We start from the raw sequence: 19,694 nt of genomic DNA, 5'->3' as shown, positions 1-19,694 counted from the left end.
CATCACCCCCGAAACATTGACAGAGAAAACTACTGCATATAAATAGTAGGTAATATAAAGAGTCATTCCGTTCTAGCACTGAAGATGCTACCTAACTAGGTAATGAAATATCTGCAGGAAAATAAGCTCAGAGAACACCAAGAATTCTACAATCCTATCTTTCATTCAAAACTTCAAGGTAGCTTACTTCATGTTCTGTCTTCCCATTTCCCCCCATGAAAACAAGATATGCTGCACTGTGACTAATTTGCACAAAAGAGTAAACTTTCATGGTTAGAAGTGACTGCAATCTGGGTCCCTCCCGCCCTCCTACTCCAACATCTTAAGCACTGCATTACGCTGTTCTTGCATAAGAATAACCTTGGGCAAATCTCAATATGTAGAGTTTTTGGTGCTCCCTGAGCTTGGTTTTTTGCTTGCAGACGTTTCATTACAATCATTCATTACAGGGATAATGTCATTCATTGCATGGGTAATGAAACATCTGCAAGCAAACAACCAAGCTCAGAGAGTACCCAGAACTCCATAGTTCATCCTGAGCTACAGATATTCTCTTCTATTGAAATCTCAGCATGACTGTTCAGGAATATAAATGTCTACTGCAGTAGGAAACAGTAGGTGAGGTACAAATTTTAGTGTGATAGAATTTGAAAGAGAAAGCATAAGAGCTTTTGTTTATTTATTTAGAATTAGAATTAGTAGGCTACCCAACTCCTTAATGACTTTGATCAGATTACAATTTGAAGAATAAATAGCATATATCAGGAAAAAACACCACCATCACCCCATCAATCCAAAAGAACCAAAACCCCAGGGCTTCACAACCACCCAACACTAAGAGCTGGAAGAATTATATTTTAACAGGGTTGTTTTATTTTTTAATGTCCAGGGAGCTATATGAAGCTTGAAGCAGATGGTTCCGGATAACAGAGTGAGTGAGAAAAAATAATATCACATGGGTGATATTCATATATGTTGTTACATGTATACCAACCAGAACTGTAAATATAACTGAGTTTTATTAAGCAGAGAATAATAGTCAACTAAATAGCTAATATTAATCAGGGCACACGTAGTGCAATGTCTCCTCATTTGTACGCCATTATGATCTCCATGCATAGCATATTTAGAATTGATTCCTAATCTATATGTATATGTTTCTACACCAACTTTTCCAGAGTTAAAAATTAGTCCAACGTAAGTATGAAGACATGCAGTCCTCACCACTACATCAATTTTAGTTTCCATCCAGAAATTGCTTCCCAAAAGCCAGCGTCTCCTGCTCTGTCTGTAATTCTCACATCTATCTTGACATTTTTCCCTGACATAGCACCCGTTGTTTTTCTTGTTAGAAAAGAATTGTACATTCTGCTTTCCTTTCTCATCCACTGAGCTTTTGATTACATTCGTACCAAGAAAGGTTATTGTAAGGACCGAGTACCCACCACTTCAGAATAAATACATTTTTTTAAAAAAATACTGTTCTTCTGGTTGCTATTCTTTCACTGTCCTTTGTTTTTGCTAATTTTGAAGTCATTTCCTTCCTTTTCTTCTTTTGTTTAAAAACCTTGTAACATAGTTGATAAAGATACTTTTTCTGAATGTGATCTAATAGGACTTGATGTTATACCAAAAAATGAAGAGAAGATGAAAGCTAAGCAAGCACTTTCCACCTTCAAATTTCTTCCATCCATTTCTCCTCCCCTTATTATATTTACCTCAGAAGACTGAAAGGTCTCAAACTGGGTAATTTGCTTTTAATGTAGAAGGCTTAAGGAGAACAGCACAAACCAAAGTGACCAAAAAATGTGGATATTATGTATTTTAAGGTATTTTATCCTAATTCCATTGTTTCATTCATATGATATAAATTTCAGCAGCTTTTCATTTTCCAGTTTCCAGTCATTCCATATTTTCATTATTGGTTGGCTCTTATGTTGACTGAGAATTTATGACAGTTGAAGATCAACAAATCTGAAAGACATTAGTTGTCAAAAAGGGGAAATTTACAGCTTATATTCAGCAATTATAACTTCAACACTGAAGAGGGTTTTTTTAATGAAAGTTTTCACTTATACCCAAAACATTTTTGTCTTTATTTCATTTCTTTTCTTTTACAAATTACGTTGCATCTACAGTATTTTGTACTCTGTAACAAAAAGAGAAAGAAAAAAGTTGCCATTTTAGCTGGAAATTGAAACAGTCCTTTTTCCTAATATGAAACATAATTTTGTTTTCAGAAGGTAACTTGATAAGACTCAAACTGTTTCAATAAAAATTTGATATGTATGTAGCACAATTCTAGAATAATAGTTAATATTTAATTTTTTTTTAAAAAAACGCACTTAATTCACTAAGTGAGCATAGATACATCATTGTATTGCACATTGACATTCTGTGAACTGAAACAACTATTGTAAACAAATACAATATAATTGTGATCCAATAGCTATGTGGAATTCCATACGACTGCTTCTGGAGTAAAAATGCATAAAGTTTAGCAGCAGGACTCTCTAATGTGAATTTGCAAAAAGGACTGATTATGTGGCATCAAGTTGATACCTACTCTTAGCAACCACATAAATTTTTCTTGATGATAATCTGTCCTTCAATATTGCAATATTGCATTAGCACTATAACTGAGACTATCCACCTTGCCACTGTTTACCTTCTTCTCTTTCCTTCCACTTTTTCCAGAATCATAGTCTTCTCCAAAGACTAAGCCTTTGCACAATGTGAATTTAAGCCAGATCATTTCTATCTTGACTGAGAACTTTGGATTGCTTTATTCAATGGTCCATTATTTGTTTTTTTTCCTGCCAACCGACAGTATTCTCAGAAGTACTTTCCAAATCAAAGTTCAAAGATGTCATTTTTCTTTCTGTCCTGCTTCTTGGAAATTAACCATCTAGTACATTCAGGATGAAATGAGTTCCAACTCATGGTAGTGTATAAACTGATAAATCCTGAGATTCAGTAGTGAGGGGATGTGAAGTTAAATTTGGGAAAAGGAAATGGGTTTTTACATACACTTTTTTTTTACTATTTCAACTTTGATTAACTCTCAAACACTTTGCAGCCTTGATGTTACTATCAAAATAAGAACACGACCATTTGAATCTTCACCAATAACTTACTTGGTGGTTTTGCAATTTCTCAACCTTTCCTAGCAAATTTATGCTTTGCACATTTAGCCCAGTTTGTGCTTTCAAGAAGCTAACAGAAGCAACTGTAATATTAGTTTTCTATTAAGAGGGGGAAAAAACCAGTAGTTGAATGAGAGGAAATCAGACATGGCTTTCAGCTGGTTTGGATCGGTTCACTCGAAAAGGTATGCATGCCCACCTGTCCCGGCTGTATGTTCTCTTATGTAGGCACGTTTTTGAGGTCAGGTGCAGGCACGGAAGGTGCACATGTGAACAAACACATGCATGGAAAGGCGGGAGCATGCAAGGACGTGAGCAGGCGCATGCAGGGCAAACTATTGATAAGAAAAATGTGAAACCCATTGCTGGAGGAAATGCTTGGCAAGTATGAGTAGGAATAGGAGTAAGAAGAGTATGAGTAAGAAAAAAAGAAGGACTTTTGTCTTGCAAAGATGAGCACATTATAAAGAATATTTGTAAAAGAAAAGAATAAAAACAAATGGACTCTGCCATCCAGAATTCTATTGGTTCACTCTGTCATATTTGCAAGAAAGGAGTAGCAACCATTCTGTTTTTGCCTATAGAAAGGAAGTAGTTATCTCATTTGCTCCTGGCATATGTATTAAAAATTAATTCGCATAAATATCTTTCACAGCTAAGAGAGTTAATTATATTGCATCCATTTAGTTTCCAAGCCATTAAATAAAGATTTTTTCCCCCATTGATTTACAGATTACAGGTTGGTGCCCTGTAACAGCAGCATTTCTTGTTTTCATTTTTCGGCTCCAAACATGGTTTCTTTTTCAAAATCACTACTGATCTTTGTAAAGCAAGCAAGAAAGGTAAAGGGTTTCAATCAACAAGTTTTCAATAGTTGACATTTTTTAAATACTTGTGGTAAATCCTACTTTAAAAAGCATCAGAAACCTAGATTTCTCAGAGTGCTGCAAAAATATAAGTGACCAATATATCTGCTGTTCAAATTACAAAGTGTTATGTGACCTATGTGTCTAAGATTTTGATATAGAATGCGTTGAATAATTGGATTCACTCCTTACAAAGACAATGAGATTTGATAGTAGTGGCCATTTTGCTCAATTGGAATAATTGGAGATCAAGATGAGATTTAAGATTGCTTGAAAGAGGGAGATACTTCTAATGTAATCTATTGGATCACTTTCATGGATTGCCCATGTAAGTATATAGGATGTATGGGGTGGAAGCTAACCACTAAATTGCAAGAACACAAGTGAGTTGTCAGATGAGAAAACCAAACTTATTGGTAGATTCATAGTGCAATGAGCAAGGACATACATTTAATTTCACAGCTACTAAGATTATTGGCTGAACAGGTACAAAGATAGCCAGGGAAATGATTAAAGCCTGGGAAATGGCCCCCTCATCAGTCAACAGAAGTGCGGATTGACCACCAGCTTATCAAGAACTTAGGACTCAAGGACTTGGCAACACAAGGAAACAACAGCCAATGACTTAAAGCCATCAACACCCCAATCAACCAATAAGAAGCTACACCCAACCAGGTACCACATAAATACTACACATAAAATAGCTCAAAGCCCACATTCCAGTAGACCAAAGTTTCCTGAGGATGGGCTCCAATATGAGTCCAAATGCTTAAAAGATATCTGGTTCCAGTGACTGATCCAGATTGGATCCTGCCATATATTTCATTTTAAAATATACTTACATGTGAAAATAAAAAAAACTGCTAGCTCAAACTATGGATCTTAATCCAAACCATGGATGGCTGTGGTAGTGCAATGGTTAGAATGCAGTACTGCAGGCTACTTCTGATGACTGCCAGCTGCCTGAAATTTGGCAGTTGAATCTCATCAGGTCAAGGTTGAGTCAGCCTTTCATCCTTTCAAGGTGAGTAAAATGAGGACCCAGATTGCTGGGGAAATATGCTGATTCTGTAAACCACTTAGAGATGGCTGTAAAGCACTGTGAAGAGGTATATAAGTCTAAGTGCTGTTGCTATCCTTCTAGATCAGTATTCATTGGATAGCAGTAACTCAGAAGTTTTTAGTCTTTTCCAATCCTATTTGAAAATCCTATCCCTTAGCTACTAAATTCTTCAGAGAGTAACATCAATCATATAATTAAATGCTAAAGCAGCTTTTGAAAACTATTGACATTTGTGGATATTCAAGTCAGTTTTGACTCCTGATGACTACAAGTCTTTGCAGATTTTTTGGCAAGAGTTCAGAAGAGTTTGACATTGCCTCCTTCTTAAAAATGAAAAGGTGTAACCGATTAAGTGTCATTTAGCTGGTTTAATGTCTAAGGCAGAACTAGAATTCACAGTCACCCATTCCCTAGCCTGGTGCCTTTATCATTACACCAAACTGACTCTCTACTTCCCTATGCATTAATTCAGATACTATATCTAACCAGAATCCTAGGAAAAGAGGAGAATAACTTAGTTTGAACTTTGCAAGATGACAGTCATTGTAAATAAACTGTCAAGTTTGGTAGAACTATTTCTGACACAATTTACATTATACCATTTGTAGGACTGAGTTTACTATAAAGGTGAAACGTTAAAAATAAGCAATTAATATACAGAACTTCCAAAACTCTGGATACATTTAAGCTATCTTATCAATAGGCATCTTCATCAGCTGATTGGAGGACATCTCTAGTTTGTTCTTATATATTAATAAACAGTGCTTCGTGGCAACAACAACCACCAGAAAGATATTGGTTTAGGATACGGAATTCATTCCAGAAGTTCATAGAATGTGCAGAATAGACTATGGAAGTCAACAAAAGAAATATCAATATGCCTAATGATAAAGGAAAGTTGTTGCTATTCCAAATACAAAGGAGAAAAGATAAAACTTTGCCCTTCATATCTTGTGTTTTATAAAGGTTTAGTACAAAGATTTGATTAGAAGGTGATGCAATAAAATCACAACTTTGAAATTATTGAAGCCAAGTTTGCCTTCAAATCAACCTGGCAATTCAATGGATTTTACTGCAGGTATACATACCACTTTTTCGCTGTCTGCTTAACTGATTTAATTCAGAATCAAGCTGATTTTTTCAAACTGAGCCGACTAATCAAATTAGTGATTAAGAATGGGTGATTTGTGCACTCCTGTCTTACCATCCAGTCTACTAGACTTCTGTGAATGTTTCTAAACATCCATTACCACTGTTGGATTTCCAGTTTCTGCATTCCGAGTTCCTATTGGCACCTCTACTCAAAACATCTTCAAGTTTTCCTGATGACTGTAGAGTTTTCCATGCAAATCACAACCTTCTTAAATTCTAGGTATGGCAAGATGCTTTTTCTTGCTTAGTCAATTTTGTTACCTTTCTCATTCTCTTCCCCCCAGAGAATTTAAGCTTCTGAAGTTTTCTCTACTATCCCGTATGCTAATATATTAGGAGATCATGCACTGTGATCTGCACTTCTTGCAATAAATAATAGAGCTTCAGCATGAATGGGAAAAGACTCAGATTCAGTTCAAAGGGAGCATATCTTGGGTTGATGAAAGGAAAGAAGAATCTCTAATTCTCCCATTAATAAAAAGCTTTAAATTCTACTAACATATGAAACCATAAATTGTGCCTTTCGTTCCAATACCCTTTTGAGGGAAAGAAAGTATGAATGAAAATCCTTATAGAAACTGTTCACTTAGAACTAAATCAATTTACTTCCAACAATCTCCTAGAGGCACTCATTCCTTATGAATGGCATCCAGCATGAAATATGTATTGCTGGCCTAAACTGATTTTCCTGGGCCTATATTTTATTTAAGAGACAGTCATGTTTGTGTGTGTGTGTGTGTGTGTGTGTGTGTGTGTGAGCATGTGCGCGCGCTCACAAATAGGTGCAGAGGGACAAAATCAGAAAGCAGTGATCAAAAATAAGTAACATGGAATTGGAGTTAGTAAGGCTTATCTGGTTGTCACTCTGTTTTAATTTTAATCAGTTGGAAGTTGTTGGCTTGGATTCTAATAGAAATATATCAGAATTGCTGAGCAGGATTCAGACCATGCCCAATAGTCAAACTACTGGTTTCTGGCTGGCTGGCTGAGTCATTGCTGCCTGAGTGTAAGGAAAGGCAGTGGGTGAAAACCTGCCAACATCCTTTCAGAAGAAACCAAGTAGACCTCTCCTCCCCCAAGGAAATGTCCATTCCATTACTCATTTCATAGGACTTGGGGAAACATTGAGAAACTGAATTATTCCAGTGGATGTTTTTTTAAGTTTATATTACATGCAGACTTGCTTTCTTGGTATTTGTGGTTTTTCTTATTTTATCTTAGTGTTGTGGTTTTGTGTGATTACTGGGATTATGAATTGGTTTTAACATTATTGTCTATGATTTAATTATTAATTATTGTTTTATATGTCCCGTAAGCCACCCAAAGTCACTTTGATTGTGATGGGTAGAAATTTAGTGAAATTGGCAAGATAGAGTATAGAGTATAGAGTAATTTATTTATATGCCGCCCTTTTCCCTGGGGGGACTCAGGGCGGCTTACAACTCGAAGGGGGGGGGGAACAAACAATTAACACATAAGACAGTACATCATTAAAAGCACAACATTCATACTATTCGGGTGGGTTACAGTCTTTAACCCCAGGCCTGATGACAAAGTGTCAAAATTCGAACCTTGTCTATGTATTCAAAACATCTGGGGGTTCCATCATGATGCTTGCCTGCAGTCACCACTGAAGTTGGTATAAGCAAGCTTATATTTATACTATGTGAACTTTCTCTTTTCTCTTTTTATCTCCCAAGCTCTGATCTACCAGGTCTCTAGTACAGGTGTATCCAATATCTACTGCCTGAAGACTAAACTGTGAGGCTTTGAACATGTGAATACAGCTGGTGTTATATCTAGGATGTTCCCCTTCTTCCTCTAATGGATAATGCTTCGCATCAGACTGTCAATAACTACAATTCAAGGTAAGGAAAATCACATTTTCAGTTCTAACAAGGATAAAAGTAAATCTTCAGAGCTTGAACCAAGATGAAAAATATTGAATGTTGGCTTGTCATAAAGTGTTTTCCAAGCATCATGTGTTTGGATGAGTAATTAAATATAGAAAGCTCCCAGCTTTGAGGAAAAACTGACTGGGATTGATTCCCAAGGCTAGATTACTCTACTTTGTCTACTTCCAAATAAATGTGTACCACATATTTCCACACACAACCTACAGAATAATAGAGTTGAACTTGGTGGTCTTCTAATCCATTCCCCTGGTCAAGCAGGAGAGACTATATCAGTGGTGGGTTTCAAATTTTTTAGAACCTCTTCTGTAGATGTGGCCTGCTTTGTGGGAGTGGCTTGCCGGCCATGTGACCAGGTGGGAGTGGCTTGCCAGTCATGTGACTGGGTGGGAGTGGCTTGCCAGCCATGTGACCAGGTGGGAGTGGCTTGCCAGCCATGTGACTGGGTAGGCGTGGCCAACTTGTAAAATGTGGTGAAACTCACTTAACAATGCTCTTGCTTAGCAACCAAAATGTTGGCTCAGAAACTCTGGCATTTGAAGCACAAAAGTCTTAAAGCTGTCAAGTTACAAGTCCCTTGCACCATTAATCCTTTAGGAAAAAAACCTCCAGGGGTGTTCAAACTTGACAGCTTTAAGACTTGTGGACTTCAACTCCCATAATTGCTCCTCCAGTCATGTTGCCTCAGAAACTCTGGCATTGAAGCACACAAGTCTTAAAGCTGTCAAGTTACAAGACCTTTGCACCCTAACCCTTTAGAAAAAAAACCCAGGGATATTCAAACTTGACAGCTTTAAGACTTGTGGACTTCAACTCCCAGAATTCCTCCTCTCGCTCTTCATCTTGATGATGTGCAAATGGACTGGGAGAGGGAGCTGGAACCAGTTCGAAACGGCACTGTAGATTTTTGGAACCTCTTCTATAGAAGAGGTTAGAACTGCTCTGTATTATTTCAGATAAGTGGCTGTTCAGTCGCTTCTTAAAATACCCCAGTGATGTCCCCCCACCAACTTCTGAAGGCAAGCCATTCCACTGGTTAATTGTTAGGAAGATTTTCCTCATTTCTAGGTTGATTCTGTCCTTGATTAGTTTCCATTGTTCCTTTGTTGCCCTGACTCTCTTATCTCTATGCCAAAGTGTAGAAACAATGATATTCCTAAAAGAGTGATAATGGTTGGAACTTTGGTTCAAAGTCTTTGTCTTCACAGATACTTAAACTTGGATGTTATTCTATCCCACCAACAATGCTAGAATGTGCTTCTGCTTTTTGTTTCAGTTCTGGGAAGTGCCTCATTCTTCTCAAATGAAGGTGACTTCTAAAGCAGGTGATAAAACTGTCCTTTTATGTATCTTTCAATGTACTCAGCCAACAGATTATTATCTGAAGTAGCAAAGGCCACTTCAGTCTACTTTTACAAAGCAATTTCATAGCAAATCAATATGTCAGCTATTTTCATTGAAGAGACACAGAATGGTGGAGCTATAATAGAGACCGCCATAGCAATCTCAGCAACAGACTAACCAGAAATATTCCAACTGGTATGTGGGCATTGCCTTGGTCAACTTCTGTTAAACACCGATATTCTCTCTAACATTCCACTCAACTATAATCCAACCCTCCAAGCAGTTTTCAAGGCTTTGAATTTTAGATCAGGGGTGTCAAACTCACATCGTCATAGTGGCGTCACATGACATATTGGGACTCTCCCCCCCCCTTCACTAAACCAGGTATGGGCATGGCCAGCATGTGACACATCTGGCCTGTGGGCCAGAAGTTTGACAGCTTTGTTTTAGATGGAGAGAAAACTGACTTACCCTGACATATTTTTCACTTATTATCAACAAAACAAAACAAAATCTACTTCTTAATGCCTTGTTCCCACTTCTAAGTGAGGAAATACTTAACAGTCATCAGCATTTGAAATATATCTCTAATAACACCATTTTTTGTCTCAAATTGTACAAATTGTGCAAAACAACCTAGGTGTAATGAGAAATTATATATTCACTGACCAAGGATTAAAAAAAAACCCTAGCAAACACCTATTTGCAAAAGAGTTAATTGGGGCTATTTGTGTTATTGGGAAGAATGATAAGTTTGGCATAACAAAGTTCCAAATAGCGCAGTCTTGGAGCATGTGGGAATTTCTAGCATGTATACACTATTGAAACAGTGACATCTATGCTGGCTTGGGCATGTCGTGAGAATGGCTGCTGGTCAGATTCCGAAAGATCTCCTGTATGGAGAATTAGTGAAGGGAAAGCACCCCAGAGGGAGACCACGGCTGCAATGTAAGGATACCTGCAAGAGGGATCTAAAGGCCTTGGGGATGGACATTGACAGCTGGGAAACCTTGACCTCTGATCGTTCAGCTTGGAGGCTAAAGACACAGCATGGCCTTCTCCAATTCGAAGAGACACTTGCTTGGCAGGCTGAGGCAAAGAGGCAGTCCTGGAACCAGCAAAATCCGGGGGGTGGGCAGGGGGCAGAATGTATCTGCCCTCAGTGTGGAAGGGATTGCCACTCTCGAATCGTCATTTTTAGCCACATCAGATGCTGGTTTAGGACCTCTTTCCAGAGGACAATACCATAGTCTTTTTTAAAAAGTTTTTTATTAGTTTTATTACAGAAAAAAAGACAAAAAGAAAAGAATTGTCTTTCATTACATCTTATAGAAACCGTATCCATTGGTCACAAGTACATTTCGTGTGTTCCTTCCACAATCACATATATTCCATTCAGTTTAAATTGTATATGTTAAAAATTTATATATTTTACTATCACCATACCACCATTTTCATTTAATTAAGATTTCAAAAACACAGCCACCTGCTGGCATTTTTTTTCTTCCCCCAGTCTCAATCAATCTGCCATATCTTTATATCTTTATAACATATTCTTAAAAAAAAAGTCAAATAATAGGACATCTAACATTTCCTTTCTCTAACAAATCTTTATTATTATTATAGTTAACTGGAGGTTATTTACTATTTTTCTCTCATCTTCTCTCCACAGGCACAAAAAAGCAACAATCTCTAAACAACAATCTATTAATATGTGTTAACAAAATGACCATTTAAAATCTAAAATGATCTAAATAAAAAGTTGACATTTCTAGTTGATAATCACCAAAGTATACATTAACATTCCCTTTTGTTTTTGTAGTTAGAAAACAGAAAAAAAACAATTGTTTGCCATTTCTAATCCAAATTAGAATTTCTAGTTGATAATCACCAAAGTATACATTAACATTCACTTTTATTATTGTCACATCACCTCTCATTGTAATCCAAATTATTTATAGTTTCATAACAGGATCTAAACACAAATTTATAAGATTTATAAGTCATTTCACCAAATCTCAGTTACAATTTGCGGCTTGGTTGTTTTTCCTAATTAAGGTTATCATTTAATTGTTAATATCATGATAAATTATATGTTAACAAATAAACATTCAATGATAGTCTATAAGAGTCTACAAAGTACTAAAATCCCTACTTATTAATCATCAAAAATTAGCTAATTTTTATCATCAATTGGCATTATCAACCAGTGTCTTTCCAGTAGCAAAATAGACCTTTCTCTCTCACCAGCAGTTGTGTCATTTCTCTTATTGGCATCTTTTCAGAGTTTAAAACTTCTCTCCGCACCCTGTAGCTTAAAGGATCTCTCATGTAGTTTCATTGTTCTTAAGTTGTTATTAACATAGGTTTAGTTTTGGTTATCAAACTTGTTTCTGGATATATTTGTCTTCTTAATTCCATCCTTTTCACTCTTTTTTCCCTCCTGCATCTTGAAGTTGAAAAAAAGGCTCCAAGTTGTCAAAAGCACTTTTCTAGCTTCCCTTCTTTTCATTTTCACTCGTATTTAGTCCATTAATGGATTCATCTGACATCTTATCTTTATTTTCTATGTTTCCATTCTCTTCTTTGATCTCTGGGGCTCCAACCCCCTCCTCTTTAACTGAAGCACCCCATAAACTGTCCCATTTCTTGTCAAATCTCTCAAGTCCTTCTGAAATATTTTGAAGTCCAGCCAGGATATTTTGGATTATAAGATTTTCTTCCTCTGAATATTGATCCATTTTTCAAAATGTAAAGGAATATAAAGAAAAAATAGGAGAAGGAATCTGCCACTCTAGCCTGTCAAAAATTTTAGGGGATGTGTCTGTGTTTATTTTAAATCTTAAACACAAGTTATTTCAAAGTTTTTAAAGTAGGAGGGATCTTGTCTCTTGCTTGTCTTTTCCTTCTCTTGCCAAAATATTTCCCAGAAGCACTAACAAAACAGGTTTCGTGCTTTTAAGTCTTTATCAGGTTTTATAAGCGAATTCCAAACCCTTCTATTGCAAGGTCAGTAAAACCAAATGAAGCAGAACAAAGGATACATTGTATCCAAAACAGAAACAAAGTTCAGACTTTGGCTTCCAGGTGGCAGATTCAATAATTAGTCAGTTGTTATTTTTTTATGCTTTCCCTTAGATATCTTTAATATAATTTTAACCAATAGAAGGAAAAATTTGTTGAAGTGAGAAAAAAAGTTTAATTTAGCCAACAGAAAAAATTAGGGTAGTAAAAAGAAAAAAATAGAGAAAAAAAAAGATCAGTCCATAGACTACAAGCGGGGAGACAGGAAATGTTGCAATTACTTCAATCCACAAAACATCGTTACAAACAAGAGCAGGAAATTTTCTAGTAGCAGTCCAATAAGTATCAAATTCGCCACTTTGTTCTTACTTTGAGGACTAGTTAATATTATTTTTTTAAGAAAAAAGTTACTTAAAACAGATCTTCTGAAAGTAAAAAAGAAAAGAAAAAAACCCCTCACCAGATGGAACGCTTTCACTTCATCTTTTCCTTTGGGAGCCGTCTCCGACTATGCCAGCTTGGGGGCTGCCTGTTTGTCTTCGGTTGGAAGCACTACCCTTGGGTCAAACAGGGACTTTGCGATGTCCCTGTGACCAGCAAGGCTTTGGCTTCCCTGTCACTGTCTCTTTGGGATGGTTTAGGTCCTACCGGACCGTCCAAGGACAAAAGTTTCATCGGCGGACTTGGACTGTTGGGTCCGCACGATGTGTCATCGTGACGTTGGCTCCAGTGCTCAATACCATAGTCTTTTGAGACTGAAGGATGCCAATGAATGAGATGCTGCAGATGAAGTGGGCAGAGCAGAGGAATCCTTTTGTGTTTTATTACAATCTACTTAGAGATCTCTGCAGGGTAGGGTCTGAAAAGCCCAGATGATGATCATGAGCAGATCATTTATATTCAATCACTCTTTTTTGTTCATTACACACGAAGAGACAGCTTTGGATGTGAGATCAAGGCCATCATCTTGACTTTTTTTTAACCCCCTGGCTAGGTTTCAATCAGATATTGTGGAAGACAAAGTATCTTTTCCAGTTTTGACTCAGGATTCAAATATATGATTATGTGACTTACATATATTTAAATATGTACTGGGTGAGATGAGATGTGGGACCTGTTGGGTTCCTTAACCATGAATCAAACTCATAGTTTAGCCTCACCTTGCATCTTCAAGTCTACAATGTTAGATATATATTTTTAGATAAGAAATGCCATGACATAGAGAATATTATGTCAAAAGTCTGATCCTGTGCTTTCAGAGATTGTTATTCAGATATATCTGAGCAAGAATTTTATTCACAAGTATTTTTATGTGGTAGCAGGTAATGAGCTCTGCTTTCTATTAGTTCATAGTGATATTATATAAACTGGTTACTGTGTACTCAGATGTACAATTTGCAGCATATCTCCATAATATAAAACTGTAAAGAATAACTATGAAAATAATCTAGAGGCTAACACTTCGTTGTGCAGCGAAGTGTCTAAGACAATAAACTACTCCATTAAGAGTAGTTCATTAAGTAGATTTCATAAGAACTAAAATAAAAAATAAGGTGAGGACTAGAAGTATAATCAAAGCAATATAGTTATTGCAATACAAAAGTTCCATGGACTGATGTATTTGGTCAATGGATTTAGTCTGTAGGGAGGGGGGGGGAGAAATCAATAAATTATAACACCAGACCATATTCTGTTTTGAATTATTAAAATATATTAGGATGTGCAGAATTTTTTTTTTCAATTTCACATTGCTATTCTGTTTTCTATGCTACTTTGCACTCTGCATAGGGCTGATGTAATATCTTACCTGTTAGCTAGTCACACCCGCTACTCATAGAGAACATTCTTGCTATGGGCTTTACATAGATTATTAATAAGTTTCTGAGTATAATTCAATGCTGGTGAAGTTCTATAATTCTTGGTACCTGAGTATATGTAAGAGTGCCTGCTCCAATAGACTCTATCCATCCAATGGACCAATATTTCCCAACCTTGGCCACTTCCAATAGTATGGACTACAACAACCAAAATTCTTACCAATGGCCATGCTGGTATTAGAATTCTGAGAGTTGAAGTCCACACACACAGAAATGGCTAAAGTAGGGGGAAATAGCAATAGTTGCATGTTGGGTAGGAATGCTGACAGTTCTTTCCTGAGTGATGTAATGAGAAGAAGCAACTGGTGTTTTTCAGGCAAGGCACCAACATCTGGATACTCTTGTTCCTACTGTTTAGGAAGAAGCTAAAAGTAGGCTGTTCAGAAGAGTCTTTGACAGTGATGATCCCTAAGTTTTGGAATGCCCTGAAACAATGTAATGAATGCTATAACTTATGAGTTACAGAAAATATGGTACTCTGTTTTATTGTTGTTCTTGTTCTTGCTTGATACTTCATTTTCCTTATAAAACATCAGGGGTCTTCAGTCTCTGGGAGAGACTGGAGAAGAGTTAAGGAGAAAAATGGTTATACAGAGCAAGACAACCATTTCAAATCACAAAAAAGAAAGTCAATAACCACCTACCAAGAAATCTGGCTAACTCCAGTAAATTGTCAGAACACTAGAAATGCACTGAATATACAGGGGAAAACTAAACTAGCTGAGCATTTTTTTCCCCTTCCAGAATGAATTCCTGAGAATTATAGACTGATCAAATTCTCAGCCTCTTTTTCTACTTGTCCTGAATTACAGATATTAATCAAAACTGCAAAAAGAAGGTTAATTATTAATTGGATTGACTTTGAATTGATTTTCAATTACAGGATATTATTTTTGTTGACATTTCAAAAAGGCTGCAGGAATCCCATTAAATCTTAAATGGTCATCATTAATTACCACTAATACACATGCACACAGAAGCAGTCTCTGTTGGTTGGCAACAGTGAATTCCATTATCTATTCCCATTAAATTTCATTCATTTCAGGCAGTTCCATTTCAGTCCCACTATAACAGCTACCCAGCATGTCAAGGCACTGAGGGTTTCAGTTTGACATGGGCACAACCTACCTGCCAACACAAGTTCTGGCATTATTTTTCAGTTTAAAAATATCAGTATATCTTCCGTACAGTTGAAGGAAGTAGCCAATTCATTTAAACAGTGGTTTTTAGAGACAAGTAATTTCCAGGCATATATTAAAGATCCTGACACTTCAGAATTCTGACACTTGGAAATGTAATGCATTCAAGAAATAAAAATAACTCCCATCTTGCATGTACCTTTCTAAAAATAAGCTTGCAGCAGCCTCTTCTCTCTCCTCCCCCCACAATGATTTATTCCATATTCAACTTCTTTCACATTTTTTCTACAATATGTGCATATATAAATTAAAAGATTACAAGTAGCACCCAGGAAATCCTGCTCCCTATTTCTAGGTAATAAACCCAAATAACTGCTATTGTAGAGTTTGTCATTTAATTTTATCATTAGAAATTAAAATAACAATCAATACAATATTGATGTATTGAAAAACAGAGGGAGGGGCAATAGACTGCCATCACTCAAATATTTGAGAATGCATAGGAAAACTCCTGTTGAATGTTTAACTAATAGTAGGTGGAAACAAGAAGTTTACAAAAAGTTCGGTCTCCTGGGACTTTCCCCCACTAACTTATTATCTGTGGGCTACAAACAAGCAAAGGTCATACTTTTTGCAATAGAACAGAAGAATTGTAGCTCTGGGTTAACCTGAGGGCTTATTGGTGCTTGCTGTTTTCTTGCAGGCATTTAATTACCCAGCTAGGTAACATTATCATGATGATCTTATCTAGCTGGGAAATGAAATGCTTGCAAGAAAACAACAACCAAGCTAATAGAACAGTAAGGACTTTAATGTTTCTTCAACATAGATCATCAAACAGATACTGGTAATACCACTCAGCTTCCCATGGCAGATAGCCTAAGATGCACTTTGGAATCAGCTCTGTATCTCAACTGCTTAACATCCCATATCAGATAAGGGTCTTCATCTTAGCTTGATGTAGTGCTTTCCTTTCAGCACTTCTGGCTGGAAATATACAATATTCATTATAAATATATCCCTAAAAATCAGGAAAGGTCAAACTATTGAACATGTTCTCATATATTGCCAATTTTTATACAGAACCTCAAAACATCCTAATTATACCACTCCTGACCAGCAATAGCAGTAGCACTTAGACTTATATATCGCTTTAAAGTGCTTTACAGCCTCTCTAAGTGGTTTACAGAATCAGCCTATTGCTCCCAACAATTTGGGTCCTCATTTTACCCACCTCAGAAGGATGAAAGGATGAATCAAGCTTGAACCTGGTGAGATTTGAACTGCCAAATTGCAGGCAGCCGGCAGTCAACAGAAGCAGCCTATAGTACTCTACCACTGTGGCAAAATAGGATTCACCAATCAACAGGAAAAACAAAGCCAATAAAATCCTGAGTTGTATAAACAGAAGCATAGAATCAAGATCATGTGAAATATTAGTGGTGCTTTATAAAACCCTAGTAAAATCACATCTGGAATACTGTAACCAATTTTGGTCACCATACTACAAAAAAAGATGTTGAGACTTTAGAAAAAGTTCAAAGAAGAGGAACTAAGATAATCAAAGGCTTGGAGACTAAACCATATGAAGAATGGCTGCAGGCTTTGAGTTTGGCTAATCTAAAGAAAAGAAGACTTAGGGGTGAGATGAGAGCATATTCCAATATTTGAGGAGCTGCCACAAAGAAGAGGAGGTCAAATTATTCTCCAAAGCACTAGAGGGCAGGAAGAGAAACAATAGTTGGAAATTAATCAAAGAGAGAAGCAATCTATAATTAAGGAGAAACTTCGTAAGGACAATTAACCAGTGAAACAACTTGCCTTCAGAAATCATGGGTGCTCCATCACTGGAGGTTTTTAAGAAGAGACTAGATAGTCACTTGTCTGAAATGGAATAGGTTTTCCTGCTTGAGAAGAGGACTGGACTAGACCCCGCAAGGTCCCTTCCAACTTTGTTCTCCTCTGCTCTGCTCTGCTCTGCTCTGCTCTGCTCTGCTCTGCTCTATTCTATTCTATTCTATTCTATTCTATTCTATTCTATTCCCAATTTTTGCATTCTGACATCAATCCTACATAACACACAAGGTTGCCAAGCTTTGTGTGGAGGTATGCCAAACAGGCAAAGAATAATTAAGAGCAGCTGAACCTGACTGAGTATGAACAGCCAGAAATAGCTGAGATTAACCATTGGCTATTTTTATGTTTTGATGTGTATGTGCCATGTCAGCTATTATTAGTTCTACCTTCAAATCCCTTTTGGATAATGTTGGATAAATACGGTTTTGTATTTCTATTTTATATTAGTGTTTTAAAGTCCATACTACTTAGATTGCTAATTTTAATCCCTTTCCTTTTTTTGTTGTATATGTCTAGCTTGAGCAAGCATTTTAGCCTATTTTTAATGCAATATTATTCTTTTAGCCAAAATTATTTTCTTACAGGTACCTTTCCTAATGATCCTGATAGTGTCAATTTATATATATATATATATATATATATATATATATATATATATATATATATAGTCACAACCCCCAGTATGCCCAAATATGGGAGGAAGCCTACTGCTTCCTTTCTCTGTCTATCGGCTCATCCCAAGAGACCATCCAGACAGAAAGCCATTATTTTTAATGTTGCCTTTCTGTTACATTTGTGTTGCATTTGTGCTGATAAATAAATAAAGGGAGACTAGTATAGATCTATTTCAAGCTATTTAGCTCTCATCAGCTAGCCATACCAGGTTCAAATCCCAGTAAGGGTATTGCTAGCTGATGAGAGCTAAATAGCTTGAAATAGATCTATACTAGTCTCCCTTTATTTATTTATCAGCACAAATGCTATATACATACATACATATATGTAGACTTGATTGTGTCAAGTCTACATACACACAAACACACAATCAAGTCTACAGCGCTTTTTAGTGATTACAATAAAGTTATTTTGGTTTAAGTAATAGCCTAACACAATGAGGCATTTTATCATATAATCATAGAATTTTACGAATGAAAGAAAATTTAGAGATCGTGTAGTCTAACCTGTGGCATGATGCAGGAATTTACTAATATAATATTTATAACAGATAGTCATTCACCTTAGGATGTCTACTGTTGATCTCACCCCATTCCTAAGAGATCTGTAAGGGGCATGTATAAGCACACCAATGTGCCTACTGTCCCTGTCCTAATGTTCCCTTTTATATGTATCCATTTCATGTATTCAAAATCATGTTTATACTTATATAAGTAGAGCCTTCTCAGTAGCAGCTCCGACCCTTTGGAACGATCTCCCCGTGGAGATTCGTACCCTCACCACCGTCCAGACCTTCCACACAGCCCTTAAATCTGGCTATCCCGTCAGGCCTGGGGATAAGATCCTAATCCGCCCCACCCGAATGCTGAATGAATGTTGTGTTTTACTGTTTTATTTTATTTTATTCACATATTTTATGTTTTGTCTTGCACTCCTTCCCACGAATTGTAAGCCGCCCTGAGTCCCCTCAGGGAAAAGGGCGGCCTATAAATGACAAATGAAACTAAAAAAAAAAAAACTAAAAAAAAACTAAATATGTTATCTAATACATGCTAGATGAAATAAATAAATAAATAAATAAATAAATAAAATAAAAGCTTTGAAACTTTTCATTCCCATAGTGCCTATCACATTCAAATCAAACACACATATTGGATGCCTATTTCTGAAGCTCCAAATAAACTACTTTTCAGAAACAGAGATTTTTTTTTCAATTTGCTTTCAAATATGTGGATTTTCTTCTCCCTTTTAATGGTCCACACAAATTAGTTTTGCTGCTATTAATATCTTGAAACATGATTTATCTTGCCAGCTGTAAATATACCCTTTTACAATGCTGGTGTCCCTTGAATTTTGAAAATGATCTCCTAATATATGGGAGCTAATTAACTGCTTCTTTGTAGAGATAATGGCATTTGCAATGAGAACACTGGTATTCTTTTTTTCCAATACTCCTCTAAATTGAAAAGCTCCAATAATTCACACTGTGATATGTTTTCCTATTATACCAAGAATTGCAATGGAGAATTCTTTTCAAAATTACCATTTTCATTTTTTACAAGTTAGTGATCAAACTGAGATGGATAGGATATGTCCAGTTCCATCTTGTGCAGAACAGACAATTACTGCCAAACAGAT

At 36.4% G+C, this 19,694-nt stretch overlaps 1 protein-coding gene across 2 annotated transcripts in view; it reads right to left on the bottom strand.

Annotated features, from left to right (window-relative positions):
• GRM7 (glutamate metabotropic receptor 7) overlaps positions 1-19,694 on the bottom strand; it is a 466,740-nt gene that overhangs the window by 355,392 nt on the left and 91,654 nt on the right. The window lies entirely within an intron of this gene.

This window comes from Thamnophis sirtalis, unplaced genomic scaffold (genome assembly GCF_051295495.1).
Source record: "Thamnophis sirtalis isolate CommonGarterSnake01/CBP01778 unplaced genomic scaffold, rThaSir2_p1.2 scaffold_3, whole genome shotgun sequence".
Lineage (NCBI taxonomy): Eukaryota > Metazoa > Chordata > Lepidosauria > Squamata > Natricidae > Thamnophis > Thamnophis sirtalis.
Note: the sequence above shows the minus strand (reverse complement) of the source record. Positions and strands in the feature narration are given on the sequence as shown.